The sequence below is a fragment of the Bufo bufo genome, chromosome 4 (genome assembly GCF_905171765.1).
Source record: "Bufo bufo chromosome 4, aBufBuf1.1, whole genome shotgun sequence".
Lineage (NCBI taxonomy): Eukaryota > Metazoa > Chordata > Amphibia > Anura > Bufonidae > Bufo > Bufo bufo.
Genome location: NC_053392.1, coordinates 255,092,711 through 255,104,748, shown reverse-complemented (window position 1 = coordinate 255,104,748; position 12,038 = coordinate 255,092,711). Strand labels below are relative to the sequence as shown.

Sequence of the window (12,038 nt, the reverse complement as noted above, 5' to 3'; positions counted from 1 at the left end):
TCCTGGACAGTCTGTGGTGCAACGTGACGTTGGTGGATAGAGCGAGACATGATGTCCCAGATGTGCTCAATTGGATTCAGGTCATGCCTTCGTCTTGCAGGAACTGCTGACACACTCCAGCCACATGAGGTCTAGCATTGTCTTGCATTAGGAGGAACCCAGGGCCAACCGCACCAGCATAGGGTCTCACAAGGGGTCTGAGGATCTCATCTCAGTACCTAATGGCAGTCAGGCTACCTCTGGCGAGCACATGGAGGGCTGTGCGGCCCTCCAAAGAAATGCCACCCCACACCATTACTGATCCAATGGCAAACCGGTCATGCTGGAGGATGTTGAAGGCAGCAGAACGTTCTCCACGGCGTCTCCAGACTCTGTCACGTCTGTCACATGTGCTCAGTGTGAACCTGCTTTCATCTGTGAAGAGCACAGGACGCCAGTGGCGAATTTGCCAATCTTGGTGTTCTTTGGCAAATGCCAAACTTCCTGCACGGTGTTGGGCTGTAAGCACAACCCCCACCTGTGGACGTCGGGCCCTCATATCACCCTCATGGAGTCTGTTTCTGACCGTTTGAGCAGACACATGCACATTTGTGGCCTGCTGGAGGTCATTTTGCAGGGCTCTGGCAGTGCTCCTCCTGTTCCTCCTTGCACAAAGGCAGAGGTAGCGGTCCTGCTGCTGGGTTGTTGCCCTCCTACGGCCTCCTCCACGTCTCCTGATGTACTGGCCTGTCTCCTGGTAGCGCCTCCATGCTCTGGACACTACGCTGACAGACACAGCAAACCTTCTTGCCACAGCTCGCATTGATTTGCCATCCTGGATAAGCTGCACTACCTGAGCCACTTGTGTGGGTTGTAGACTCCGTCTCATGCTACCACTAGAGTGAAAGCACCGCCAGCATTCAAAAGTGACCAAAACATCAGCCAGGAAGCATAGGAACTTAGAAGTAGTCTGTGGTCACCACCTGCAGAACCACTCCTTTATTGGGGGTGTCTTGCTAATTGCCTATAATTTCCACCTTTGTCTATCCCATTTGCACAACAGCATGTGAAATTGATTGTCACTCAGTGTTGCTTCCTAAGTGGACAGTTTGATTTCACAGAAGTGTGATTGACTTGGAGTTACATTGTGTTGTTTAAGTGTTCCCTTTATTTTTTTGAGCAGTGTACATTGATTATTCTACCATCCTGCAGCAAAATAGTCCTCTGACTTTTAGGACACTTTATTACTTTTAGTACCTCCAACAGAGAGACCACCTTTATCTCACCGGTAAAGAAAGGACTATCGTTATTGACAGTTCACAGTTTCACCATTCACTTATGAGTACACAGATACCTATCTGTGCATTTTTGTACTTTTTCATCAGATTTTTATGATTTTATCTGAATATATTTTTATAATCCATACGGATGTATTTGTACTTGACCTAAATAGGTAATCACCCAACATTGGTACCATTCACCAACTTCCCTTAATCCAATCCAGTACACACACCTAGTATCCGGAAGTCTCACCTATCACCACCCTTCCCCTTCCAAGAGACACTCCATCCTATACCAGATTTTAACCCATTTTAGCTTTATCATTTTAAATAAAACTATTATTTTATACCAAATACGAGTGTGCCTGCTACCTTTTATATCATTTCTGTTATCCCTTTGACTAGGTGAGTCAAACCAGCAGATCAGCACCTCTACCATTTAATTGAACAGTTGAGCCGTCTTACATATATTTCCTACTGCTATAATTTTAGCATGATATCGACAGATTTGATTTAGGTGTCACTGCACATCACTAATAGCCATACAAATCTAGACTTGGCCATAAAAGGCAATGGTTAAACTTAATGGACTAGTAGTATATACTCTGAACTGAAGCCAATGCGAAATTGACCATCTCAACAGAGCTCATATTCTTAGTTACAAATGTATCACACTTTATTCACAAGTTGCACTACTCGCAGTGAAATAAAGGGAACAGCTAAAAGACATTTAATAGATTCTCACATGGCCACTTTGTTACAGAAATTTCTGCAAATGAAAATCAATTTCATATAATGGAATGAGAATATTTCTGCAGTGCCTACATAGAATTTTACACTCCCCATTCAGAAGAATGTGACAATCAAAGACATTTCTTCAACAAATTTGCCCTGTGTGACTATGTCCTACAATGTTCCTTTTTGCTTCTTCATTTTGTTCGAGCTATACTTTTGGCACCAAGCAAAGGCAGAATTGCAATATGTACAATACCGTATAGAAAACAAGCAGAGGATAATTCTGTTAGTTTTTAGATTTTTCAAACCACAACATAAAGAAGCAATATTCTCACAAATGTACACTTGCAATAATTGTTGTGTTTCACTTAAAGGAGTTGTCCAGGTTCAGAGCTGAACCCAGGTATAACATCTTTTTCCTCTTTTAGGGCTCATGGTAGGCCGTGCCCGTATTGAGGCCTGCAAACAGCGGGTCCGCAACATGCGGGCACCGACGGTGTGCACCCTGCATCACGGATGCGGACCCATTCCTATAACGCAGCACAAGGTCTGTTTGTTTACTGCCGGTGATGTAATGGGCTACGCCTCACTATGTTAGGCAGAGACTTCCACCTTGCAGTGAGCCCGGTGGCGTCACCTGCACAAATGGGCAGTCTGTAGCGCCACCCTAGGCTGATTTAGAGGCGGGTACCACTAATATCCACCTCTAAAATAGCCTAGGGCAGCGCTATATATACGGTGACACTGTATATGTCACTGGCAGTAAACAAACAGACCTTGACCTGCAAGATGTAGTGCAAGGCAAGTGGGGGCATCGGAGCAAGGAAATCCGAGGCTCCACTCATACATAGTAAATGAGCAATAAAGAGGTTATATCCGGGTTCAGCTCTGAACCCCGACAACCCCTTTAATTTTAGTTTGCATGGATCAAGAAATCATAAAAGATTTCCTTTAAAAATAACAGCTGCTTTAAAGGACATATTTGTCTCTGATGCTTTAATGTGTCTTTTTGTCTTTGTAGATTGCCTAAGGGGAAGTGGTTATTAGGTGTATTTAACCTCCTTTTCAGCACTTAGCTTGCAGATGCTCAGAACTACAGGCCTCTGCAGATCTTCTACACCAGAAGCCTGTATAGGATGAGACTGCAGTCTGTCAGCTCAAGGATGAGCTGAGCCGTACGGCTCTACCAGACCCATAACAAATGGTCTCCATACATGCATCGCTGCGTTTCACAGTATGAATTAATTATTATCCCTATTACCATCATTCTAGAAACATGCCATCCTGCTGAGATCATTTAAAGGTGGCCAGTGTTTCATTCATTATACTGCCTATGTCTCAGACGGCATTGCAGACCTTATCTACTTGGATGAAGGTTTACACAGGAAGAAGAAGAAAGGCTCTGCATTATATCTAAAGTAAGTTCTAAATCTTGAATGTCGTTTTATAAAGTCAGCCACTTCTAGCATATCTTTACTGAGTTTTTAACGTTCTCCTCCACCCATTTTTGTTTTTTTTCCCCATTAACAATGAAAGCTACAGTATAAGTAAGATTTTGACCCACTGAATTTATAAGGATAAGTGGTTACTGAAGCACATGTAATGACATTGACCTTGTCCCCAGAGAATTGCAAGAACGCGGTTATTCTATAACATGGGCATTTTTCCTTTTTAGTCGTTAATTAATGGAGCACAACTTTATTACATACAGAGCCTGCTAAAGGAAAAGTGCGAGAATGTGTAGGTATTGGATGGCAGATTTCAAAGGAAAAATGTCTATGCATGTGCAGCCACACCAACAATGAGTGAGGATTGTCTGGGTGAGCGAATAACGTTTGAGGCTGACTTTATGTGCTCTGGCTACCACATGATGGTGAAACCCTGCCCACCCATTGTGGGTCAAATCAGGGTATTTTCCACTAACTTGTGTGGCCATCGGGCACTATAGGAAGGTGGGGTTTTAACCACATCCAGCAGCCTCAGTGCGTAAAACTGGCCTAAAACACAACAATTATAAAATAAATAATAATATATAGGGTGTTGTCACATGAAGCAGCCTCCACATGCCCGTTGTATGGCTGGGCCAAGGCAATGCGATAGGCATGTGGCTGCTTTAATTACTAATGAAAGAAGTGGTAGCCATGTGGCCATTAACAAACAGCAAGGTGCCACCACTTTGCTCATTAGTAATCTGTACAATGACACTGACAAACATTGTAAAGCCATATACAACATAAAGGGGATTTAAAATTTTTTAAGATTGATGTCCTTACCTCAGGATTAGAGATGAATTGGATTTACATAGTAACATAGTAACATAGTATATAAGGCCAAAAAAGACATTTGTGCATCCAGTTCGGCCTGTTATCCTGCAAGTTGATCCAGAGGAAGGCAAAAAAAAAACTTTGAGGTAGAAATTCCTTTCCGACTCCAATCAGGCAATCAGAATATCTCCCTGGATCAATGACCCCTCTCTAGTAGCTATAGCCTGTAATATTATTACGCTCCAGAAACACATCCAGGCCCCTCTTGAATTCCTTTATTGTACTCACCACCTCCTCAGGCAGAGAGTTCCATAGTCTCACTGCTCTTACCGTAAAGAATCCTCTTCTATGTTTGTGTACAAACCTTCTTTCCTCGAGGCGCAGAGGATGTCCCCTTGTCACAGTCCTGGGGATAAATAGATGATGGGATAGATCTCTGTACTGTCCCCTAATATATTTATACATGGTAATTAGATCTCCCCTCAGTCGTCTTTTTTCTAAAGTGAATAACCCTAATTTTGATCATCTTTCAGGGTACTGTAGTTGCCCCATTCCAGTTATTACTTTAGTTGCCCTCCTCTGAACCCTCTCCAGCTCTGCCATGTCTGCCTTGTTCACAGGAGCCCAGAACTGTACACAGTACTCCATGTGTGGTCTGACTAGTGATTTTGTGAAGTGGTAGGACTATGTTCTCATCACGGGCATCTATGCCCCTTTTGATGCAACCCATTATCTTATTGGCCTTGGATTTATCACAAACAAAATTAATTATTCTGCCAAACAAATCAGAAGATTTGCCATTACGCTTCAGACGAATCGTAAAAAAAAATGCGATCGCCATTTTACTTTTACAGGGAAAACAGGAAAGGGATGATTAAGATGGAGGATCACATGACCCTGGAAGGAGCCTTGGCTGGTGGGCTTGCCCACAATGCTTTGAAGGCAGCCTATTAGCCAATCAAGGGGCAGGAAATTGGCTGATCTATTAGGTAGTGTGCTAGGTATGAAGCATAGATGCCATTCTTGGCTCTGCTAGTGATGTGAGAGGACGTGTGTGCCATGTGTCTGGCAGACACGAATCACAGACACAAGCAAGCAATATTAGAGTCTTTTAGGGACCACGGAGTGAGCAAGAAGAACATACATTAGATTAATTTAATAGGTTTAAAAGTCAGGCTTTATCAGTAGAGAGGATCAGCATAGGGGCATAGTACTGTGTGTATTACAGTGAGGAAAGCTCTTAAGGAAATCCTGCAGTCCCTGCACCAGAAACCTTTTTTTTCTCCACATGAGCGGCCTGCCAGTTTTTTTTTCCCAATAATGTAAAACTTGTACAGTTCATAAGTGTTTTATAGTCATATTCCCAGCACTTCCAGGGGCCTATACAGTATTTTGCTGGATACGCTGCACAAGTGTGCCTCTTTCTTTCTAAAAAAAGTTTACATTTTGCTACCATTTAATAATCAGTCTATTAAACCTGTGACTTGCCATTTTTAAAATAGACCTCATAAAAAATGTCTAGTAAACAACAGAGGGAGAATGTGGGTGGCTGTAGTAGAGCAAACAGCAGTGGCAGCACCAGCTATCCAGCCAGTAGTAGTAGCTGTAGGCCAAAGTTCTCCCTTGTTTCCAGTATGGTAGGTGCCAGATTATTATTAAGGACAAACAAGATTACATTATGGACTGAAAAGTTCACTTTTTCTCTCAGTCACAACAGGATGATGTTGATGTCACCTCTGAGTCTGACACCGTACCTTTGATCCACAGCTCAGCACATTCCTCCTGCTCTTTTTCCTTGTGGTCCCAGGAAAGCCTTTCACATTCACTTTTCACGAAAATAGGTACCAGGGCTCGATTGCAGCACATAACTTAGCATCACCAGATTCAGTAGTCAAATAAAATCAGCCAACAATCTAAAGAGGACTGTCCATCTTCTCCCTGACTTCTTTATGCCAGCCAGGTCGCATCCCAAAGCAGTACAGTGCCCTTGTTATCACCAGCTACTTCTTCTCCTGCTCAGACTCTTCCTCCTTCTTGACCTTCGCTCCAACATGAGACAGCCATAACAGAATGTGTGGCCACGAGACCAGAAATTAGCTTGTGAGCAAGCTGAACACCCACTGGGCCTACGGTAGTTGCTAGTGGTGTAGTTCATGCCATAACACAGTTGTGGTAATTGTCTTGAAGTTCCGTGCCTTCAAACAAATTTAATTCTGCTCAATGGCATTACTACTTCTGGCCAGCTGTCCGTAAAAATTGTCTAGTTTCCCAAATGTTGGGCAGTTTCGTGCCTTCGCCCAAATGTAATTTTGTTTTATAGTATTACTACTTCTGCCCAGCTGTCTGCAAAAATGATCTCATTTTCCAAATAATGTGCAGTTCTCCACCTTCGTCCAAATGTAATTCTGTTCTATAGTATTTCTTCTTCTGCCCAACTGTCCGTAAAAACTGTCTTGTTTTAGACATGTCAAGCAGTTCTGCACCTCCATCCAAATTTGATTCTGCAGTATGGCTTACTACTTCTGGTCACCTGTCAATTTAAAAAAAAAAAAAATTCTAGTTTTCCAAATGACTATGCCCTTTCTCTGGCACATTCCGTGTTCCCTGATCCCATGGACTTCAGATAAGGCAGATTGGAATAGTGGCTGGAACTGGCCTAGTTTGCCATCACTGTTCTGTCTTGTCCAGCCCCCAGTGTATTGTCAGAGAGGGTATTCAGGAATGCAGGTGGCGTCGTCACCAAAGTTTAATTCTGCTTTAGGCATTAGTACTTCTGGCCAGCTGCCTGTAAAAATTGTCTTGTTTTCGAAATGCTGTGCAGTTTGGTGCCTTCACCCAAATATTATTCTGCTCAATGGTAACACATCTAGCCGGCTGTCTGTTAAAATAGTCTCATTTTTGACATGTTGTGCAGTTCTGCGCCTTCGCACAAATTTTATTCTTCTTTATGACAGTAGTACTTCTGGCCAGCAGTCTGATAAAATTGTCTCATTTTCTAAACCTGTGCCTTCACCCACATTTTCTTCTGCTCTATGACAGTAGTACTTCTGGCCAGCTGTTTGTTAAAATTGTCTTATTTTCTAAATGATTATGTTTTTTTTCACATACCTTGTTCCCTGACCCCATGTACTTCTGGGGTGGGAGAATGGAACACTGGCTGGAATTGGCCTAGCTTTCTATTAGGCCTCTTTCACACGAGCGTGACGGATTAGGTCCGGATGTGTTCAGGGTGCGTTCAGTGAAACTCGCTCCATTTTGCAAGCAAGTTGAGTCAGTTTTGTCTGCGATTGCGTTCAGTTGTTCAGTTTTTTCCGCGTGGGTGCAATGCATTTTGATACTTGCTTCCGGATGCGATGCGTTTTTCACTGAAGCCCCATTCACTTCTATGGGGCCAGGGCTGCGTGAAAAACGCAGAATATAGAACGTGCTGCGTTTTTCAGAACTGATGCAGGAAAAAAAAATGCTCATGTGCACAGACCCATTGAAATGAATGGGTCAGGATTCAGTGCGGGTGCTATGCGTTCACGTCACGCATTGCACCCGCGCGGAAAACTCGCTCGTGTGAAAGGGGCCTTAGTGTACTGTCTTGTTCAGCCTCTAGTGTAGTGTCAGAGAGGCCTACTTTGTGCAGAAGGTGGTGTTGTTACGCCCATCTGGACAAAATTGTCCTTCACAAGTGTACAAAACATCACATTTGTGAAAATAAAAATTAGATATGGATCCACGGGGATTTTTCATTTTGCAAATTAATAGATCTGCCATTGCTCACAGTGGGCAGGCAGATTGGAACAGTGGCTATAACTGGCCCAGTTTGCTCTCTCTGTACTGTCTTGTCCAGCCTCCAGTGTCATCTGAGAGGTGGCGTCGTCACACCCAAGTGGGAAAAATTGTCCTGTGCAAGTGTCTAAAGCATTCTTTGCGAGTTTTCCGCGCGGGTGCAATGCGTGATGTGAATACATAGCACTCGCACTGTATCCTGACCCATTTATTTCAATGGGTCTGTGTACATGAGCGTTTTTTTTTTCACGCATCAGTTCTGCGTTGCGTGAAAAACTATATTCTATATTCTGCGTTTTTTATGCAGCCCTGCCTCCATAGAAGTGAATGGGGCTTCAGTGAAAAACGCATTGCATCCGGAAGCAAGTGCAGATGCAATGCGTTTTTCACTGATGGTTGCTAAGAGATGTTGTTTGTAAACCTTCAGTTTTTTATCACGCGCGTGAAAAACGCATGAAAACGCATTGCACTCGCGCGGAAAAAACTGAATGCAATTTCAGACAAAACTGACTGAACTTACTTGCAAAATGGTGCGAGTTTCACTGAACGCATCCTGAATGCATCCGGACCTAATCCGTCAAGCTCGTGTGAAAGAGGCCTAAGGCCCCTTTCACACGGGCGAGTATTCTGCGCGGATGCGATGCGTGAGTTGAACGCATTGCACCCGCACTGAATACCGACCCATTCATTTCTATGGGCTGTTCACATGAGCGGTGATTTTCACGCATCACTTGTGCGTTGCGTGAAAATCGCAGCATGCTCTATATTCTGCGTTTTTTTCACGCAACGCAGGCCCCATAGAAGTGAATGGGGTTGCATGAAAATCGCAAGCATCCGCAAGCAAGTGCGGATGTGGTGCGATTTTCATGCACGGTTGCTAGGAGACGATCGGGATGGGGACCAGATCATTATTATTTTCCCTTATAACATGGTTATAAGGGAAAATAATAGCATTCTGAATACAGAATGCATAGTAAAACAGCGCTGGAGGGGTTAAAAAAAATAAAATAATAATTTAACTCACCTTAGTCCACTTGATCGCGTAGCCCGGCATCTCCTTCTGTCTCCTTTGTTGAATAGGACCTGTGGTGAGCATTAATTGCAGGAACAGGACCTTTGATGACGTCACTCCGGTCATCACATGGTACGTCACATGATCTTTTACCATGGTGATGGATCATGTGATGACCGGAGTGACGTCATCAAAGGTCCTGTTCCTGTAATTAATCCTCACCACAGGTCCTGTTCAACAAAGGAGACAGAAGGAGATGCCGGGCTACGCGATCAAGTGGACTAAGGTGAGTTAAATTATTTTTTATTTTTTTTAACCCCTCCAGCGCTGTTTTACTATGCATTCTGTATTCAGAATGCTATTATTTTCCCTTATAACCATGTTATAAGGCGAAATAATAATGATCGGGTCTCCATCCCGATCGTCTCCTAGCAACCGTGCGTGAAAATCGCACCGCATCCGCACTTGCTTGCGGATGCTTGCGATTTTCACGCAACCCCATTCACTTCTATGGGGCCTGCGTTGTGTGAAAAACGCAGAATATAAAGCATGCTGCAATTTTTACGCAACGCACAAGTGATGCGTGAAAATCACCGCTCATGTGAACAGCCCCATAGAAATGAATGGGTCGGTATTCAGTGCCGGTGCAATGCGTTCACCTCACGCATCGCATCCGCGCGGAATACTCGCCAGTGTGAAAGGGGCCTAAGGATTTCCACACATCACTGGCTGATGACGATAAATAGATCTGCCATCTGGTTATTCATCGCTTGCCCAATGATGCAACTACTGCTGTCTCCCTGTTGATCGTGTTCTGTACTGCACTGCAGCTGCTACCCCCTAGTACTTCTACTACCACTAAATGGCTGCACATATCCTGCCTTGTCCATGAGGTTCCCCACTGCACTGCTGCTGCTACCAAAAATGGGAGGATTTTTGGGCACTTTCTCAAAATAAGCCACTGCTTTTCTGATGCTATCATGTGTGTATAAACACTGGCAGGCATCTGCCTCAATAAGAGACAGTTTGGAGCATTTTTAATTTTAACCCCTTAAGGACCCGCGCCGTACATGTATGGCGGGCTGATTGGGGCTGATGCAGGAGCTTAGTCGCCAGGAACCTTTCCACCAGGTTTACGAGCTGATCCGCAGTTTTGGGGTCTCCATGTCCGACCCACCATTGCAGCTCTGCCGGGAAGGCTCTGAAGTAGTGAGCCACAACTACTTTCTCCACGATCTGGTCCGGAGTAGAAGATTCAGGTTCCAGCCACTTCCGTACAAGATGGAGGAGGTCAAACATCTGGAATCGGGACGTCTTGTCAATAGTGTAGCTCCACGTGTGGACCCTCCAGGCACGAACAGCTGGTGTAACGCCCAACCGAGCCAGGATCTCCATTTTTAATTCGGCACAGTCCCGGACATCCTGCTCCCTGAGGTCATAGTAGGCCTTTTGTGGTTCGCTGGACCAAAAGGGCGCAAGGAGCTCTGACCACTCTGCTACTGGCAGCCTTTCTCTCTCCGCCACCCTCTCAAATATGGTCAGGTAGGCCTCGATATCATCATCAGGTGTCAGTTTTTGCAAGGCCCGCTGCACAGGATCATGGGTGGGTAGGGGGGTACTTCCTCTTTCTCTCCAGTGTTTGGGAGATGGACAGCTGAATTTAATGGGACATTGTGGAGATGCTTGGTGATGGTGACGGACGTGGTGGCGTTGCTGCCAAATCCTCTGTTTGCGGGGTGGCAGGTGCCGCTGTCACTCCAGAGGGGGAGGAAGAGGCTGAGACTGCAGAAGAAGAGGGACCAGGAGGAGCATGAGATCTTTCGTGGTTTTTGAGGTGTTTATGCCACTGCAGCTCGTGCTTTGCATTTAGATGCCTGGTCATGCAGGTGGTTCTCAGGTTTAGAACATTTATGCATTAAATCTCTTCCACTTCTGGAGCAGGGCTATGTGGACAGCCCTCGGAAACCCTGCCAGCCGAGTGATCAAAAAGCATAAGAGACTGCTGCATGACTTGGGGCTCAGACTGCTTGGCTGATTTGCAAGGAGATGAGGTGAAAGACAGATGTCTATGGGCTGCAGGTGCCAATTCTGCACTTTCAGCAGGGGACCGGGTGGAAGACAATGTGAAGGAACTGGAGGCACTGTCAGCCACCCAATCTACTACCGCCTCTACTTGTTCTGGCCTCTCCATTCGCACACCGGTATTCAGGCCTGCAAAATAACGCTGAACGTTCTGTCGCCTACGTGTACCTGAGGAAGGTGTTTCATTTGGGCGTTTAGCTGGCACAAATCGACCACGTCCTCTCCCTGCAACAGGAGCTCCACCAACACCAGCAGCACCACGACCAGGGCCACGTCCCTTTTTTGATGCTCTCCTCATTCTTTGAGGTCACCCACTGAACTAACAGACAGATTAACTATATTATTTTCCCTGTCTCGTATGCAGTGCAGGTGTACTTCATGCAATAAATGGGTGTATGACGTGCCCCTAACTAACAGACGGATTAACTAAATTATTTTCCCTGTCACGTCTGCAGTGCAGGTATACTTCGCGCAATAAATGGGTATATGACATGCACCTAACTAACAGACGGATTAACTATATCAATTTCCATGTCACGTCTGCAGTGCAGGTGTACTTTACACAATAAATGGGTATATGACGGGCACCTAACTAACAGACGGATTAACTAAATTATTTTCCCTGTCATATATGCGGTGCAGGTGTACTTCATGCAATAAATGGGTATATGACGTGCACCTAACTAACAGACGGATTAACTATATCAAATTCCCTGTCACGTATGCGGTGCAGGTGTACTTTACACAATAAATGGGTATATGACGGGCACCTAACTAACAGACGGATTAACTATATCAATTTCCCTGTCACGTATGCGGTGCAGGTGTACTTTACACAATAAATGGGTATATGACGGGCACCTAACTAACAGACGGATTAACTATATCAATTTCCCTGTCACGTATGCG

At 44.7% G+C, this 12,038-nt stretch overlaps 1 protein-coding gene across 1 annotated transcript in view; it reads left to right on the top strand.

The window, feature by feature from the left end:
• Positions 1–3,287: 3,287 nt before the first annotated feature.
• Positions 3,288–12,038, top strand: part of LOC120998061 (testis development related protein) — a 188,151-nt gene continuing 179,400 nt past the window's right edge. Inside the window, exon 1 of the mRNA XM_040428530.1 lies at positions 3,288–3,412. The gene's annotated coding sequence lies outside the window, so the exon portion shown is untranslated. The remainder of the gene's footprint in view (positions 3,413–12,038) is intronic.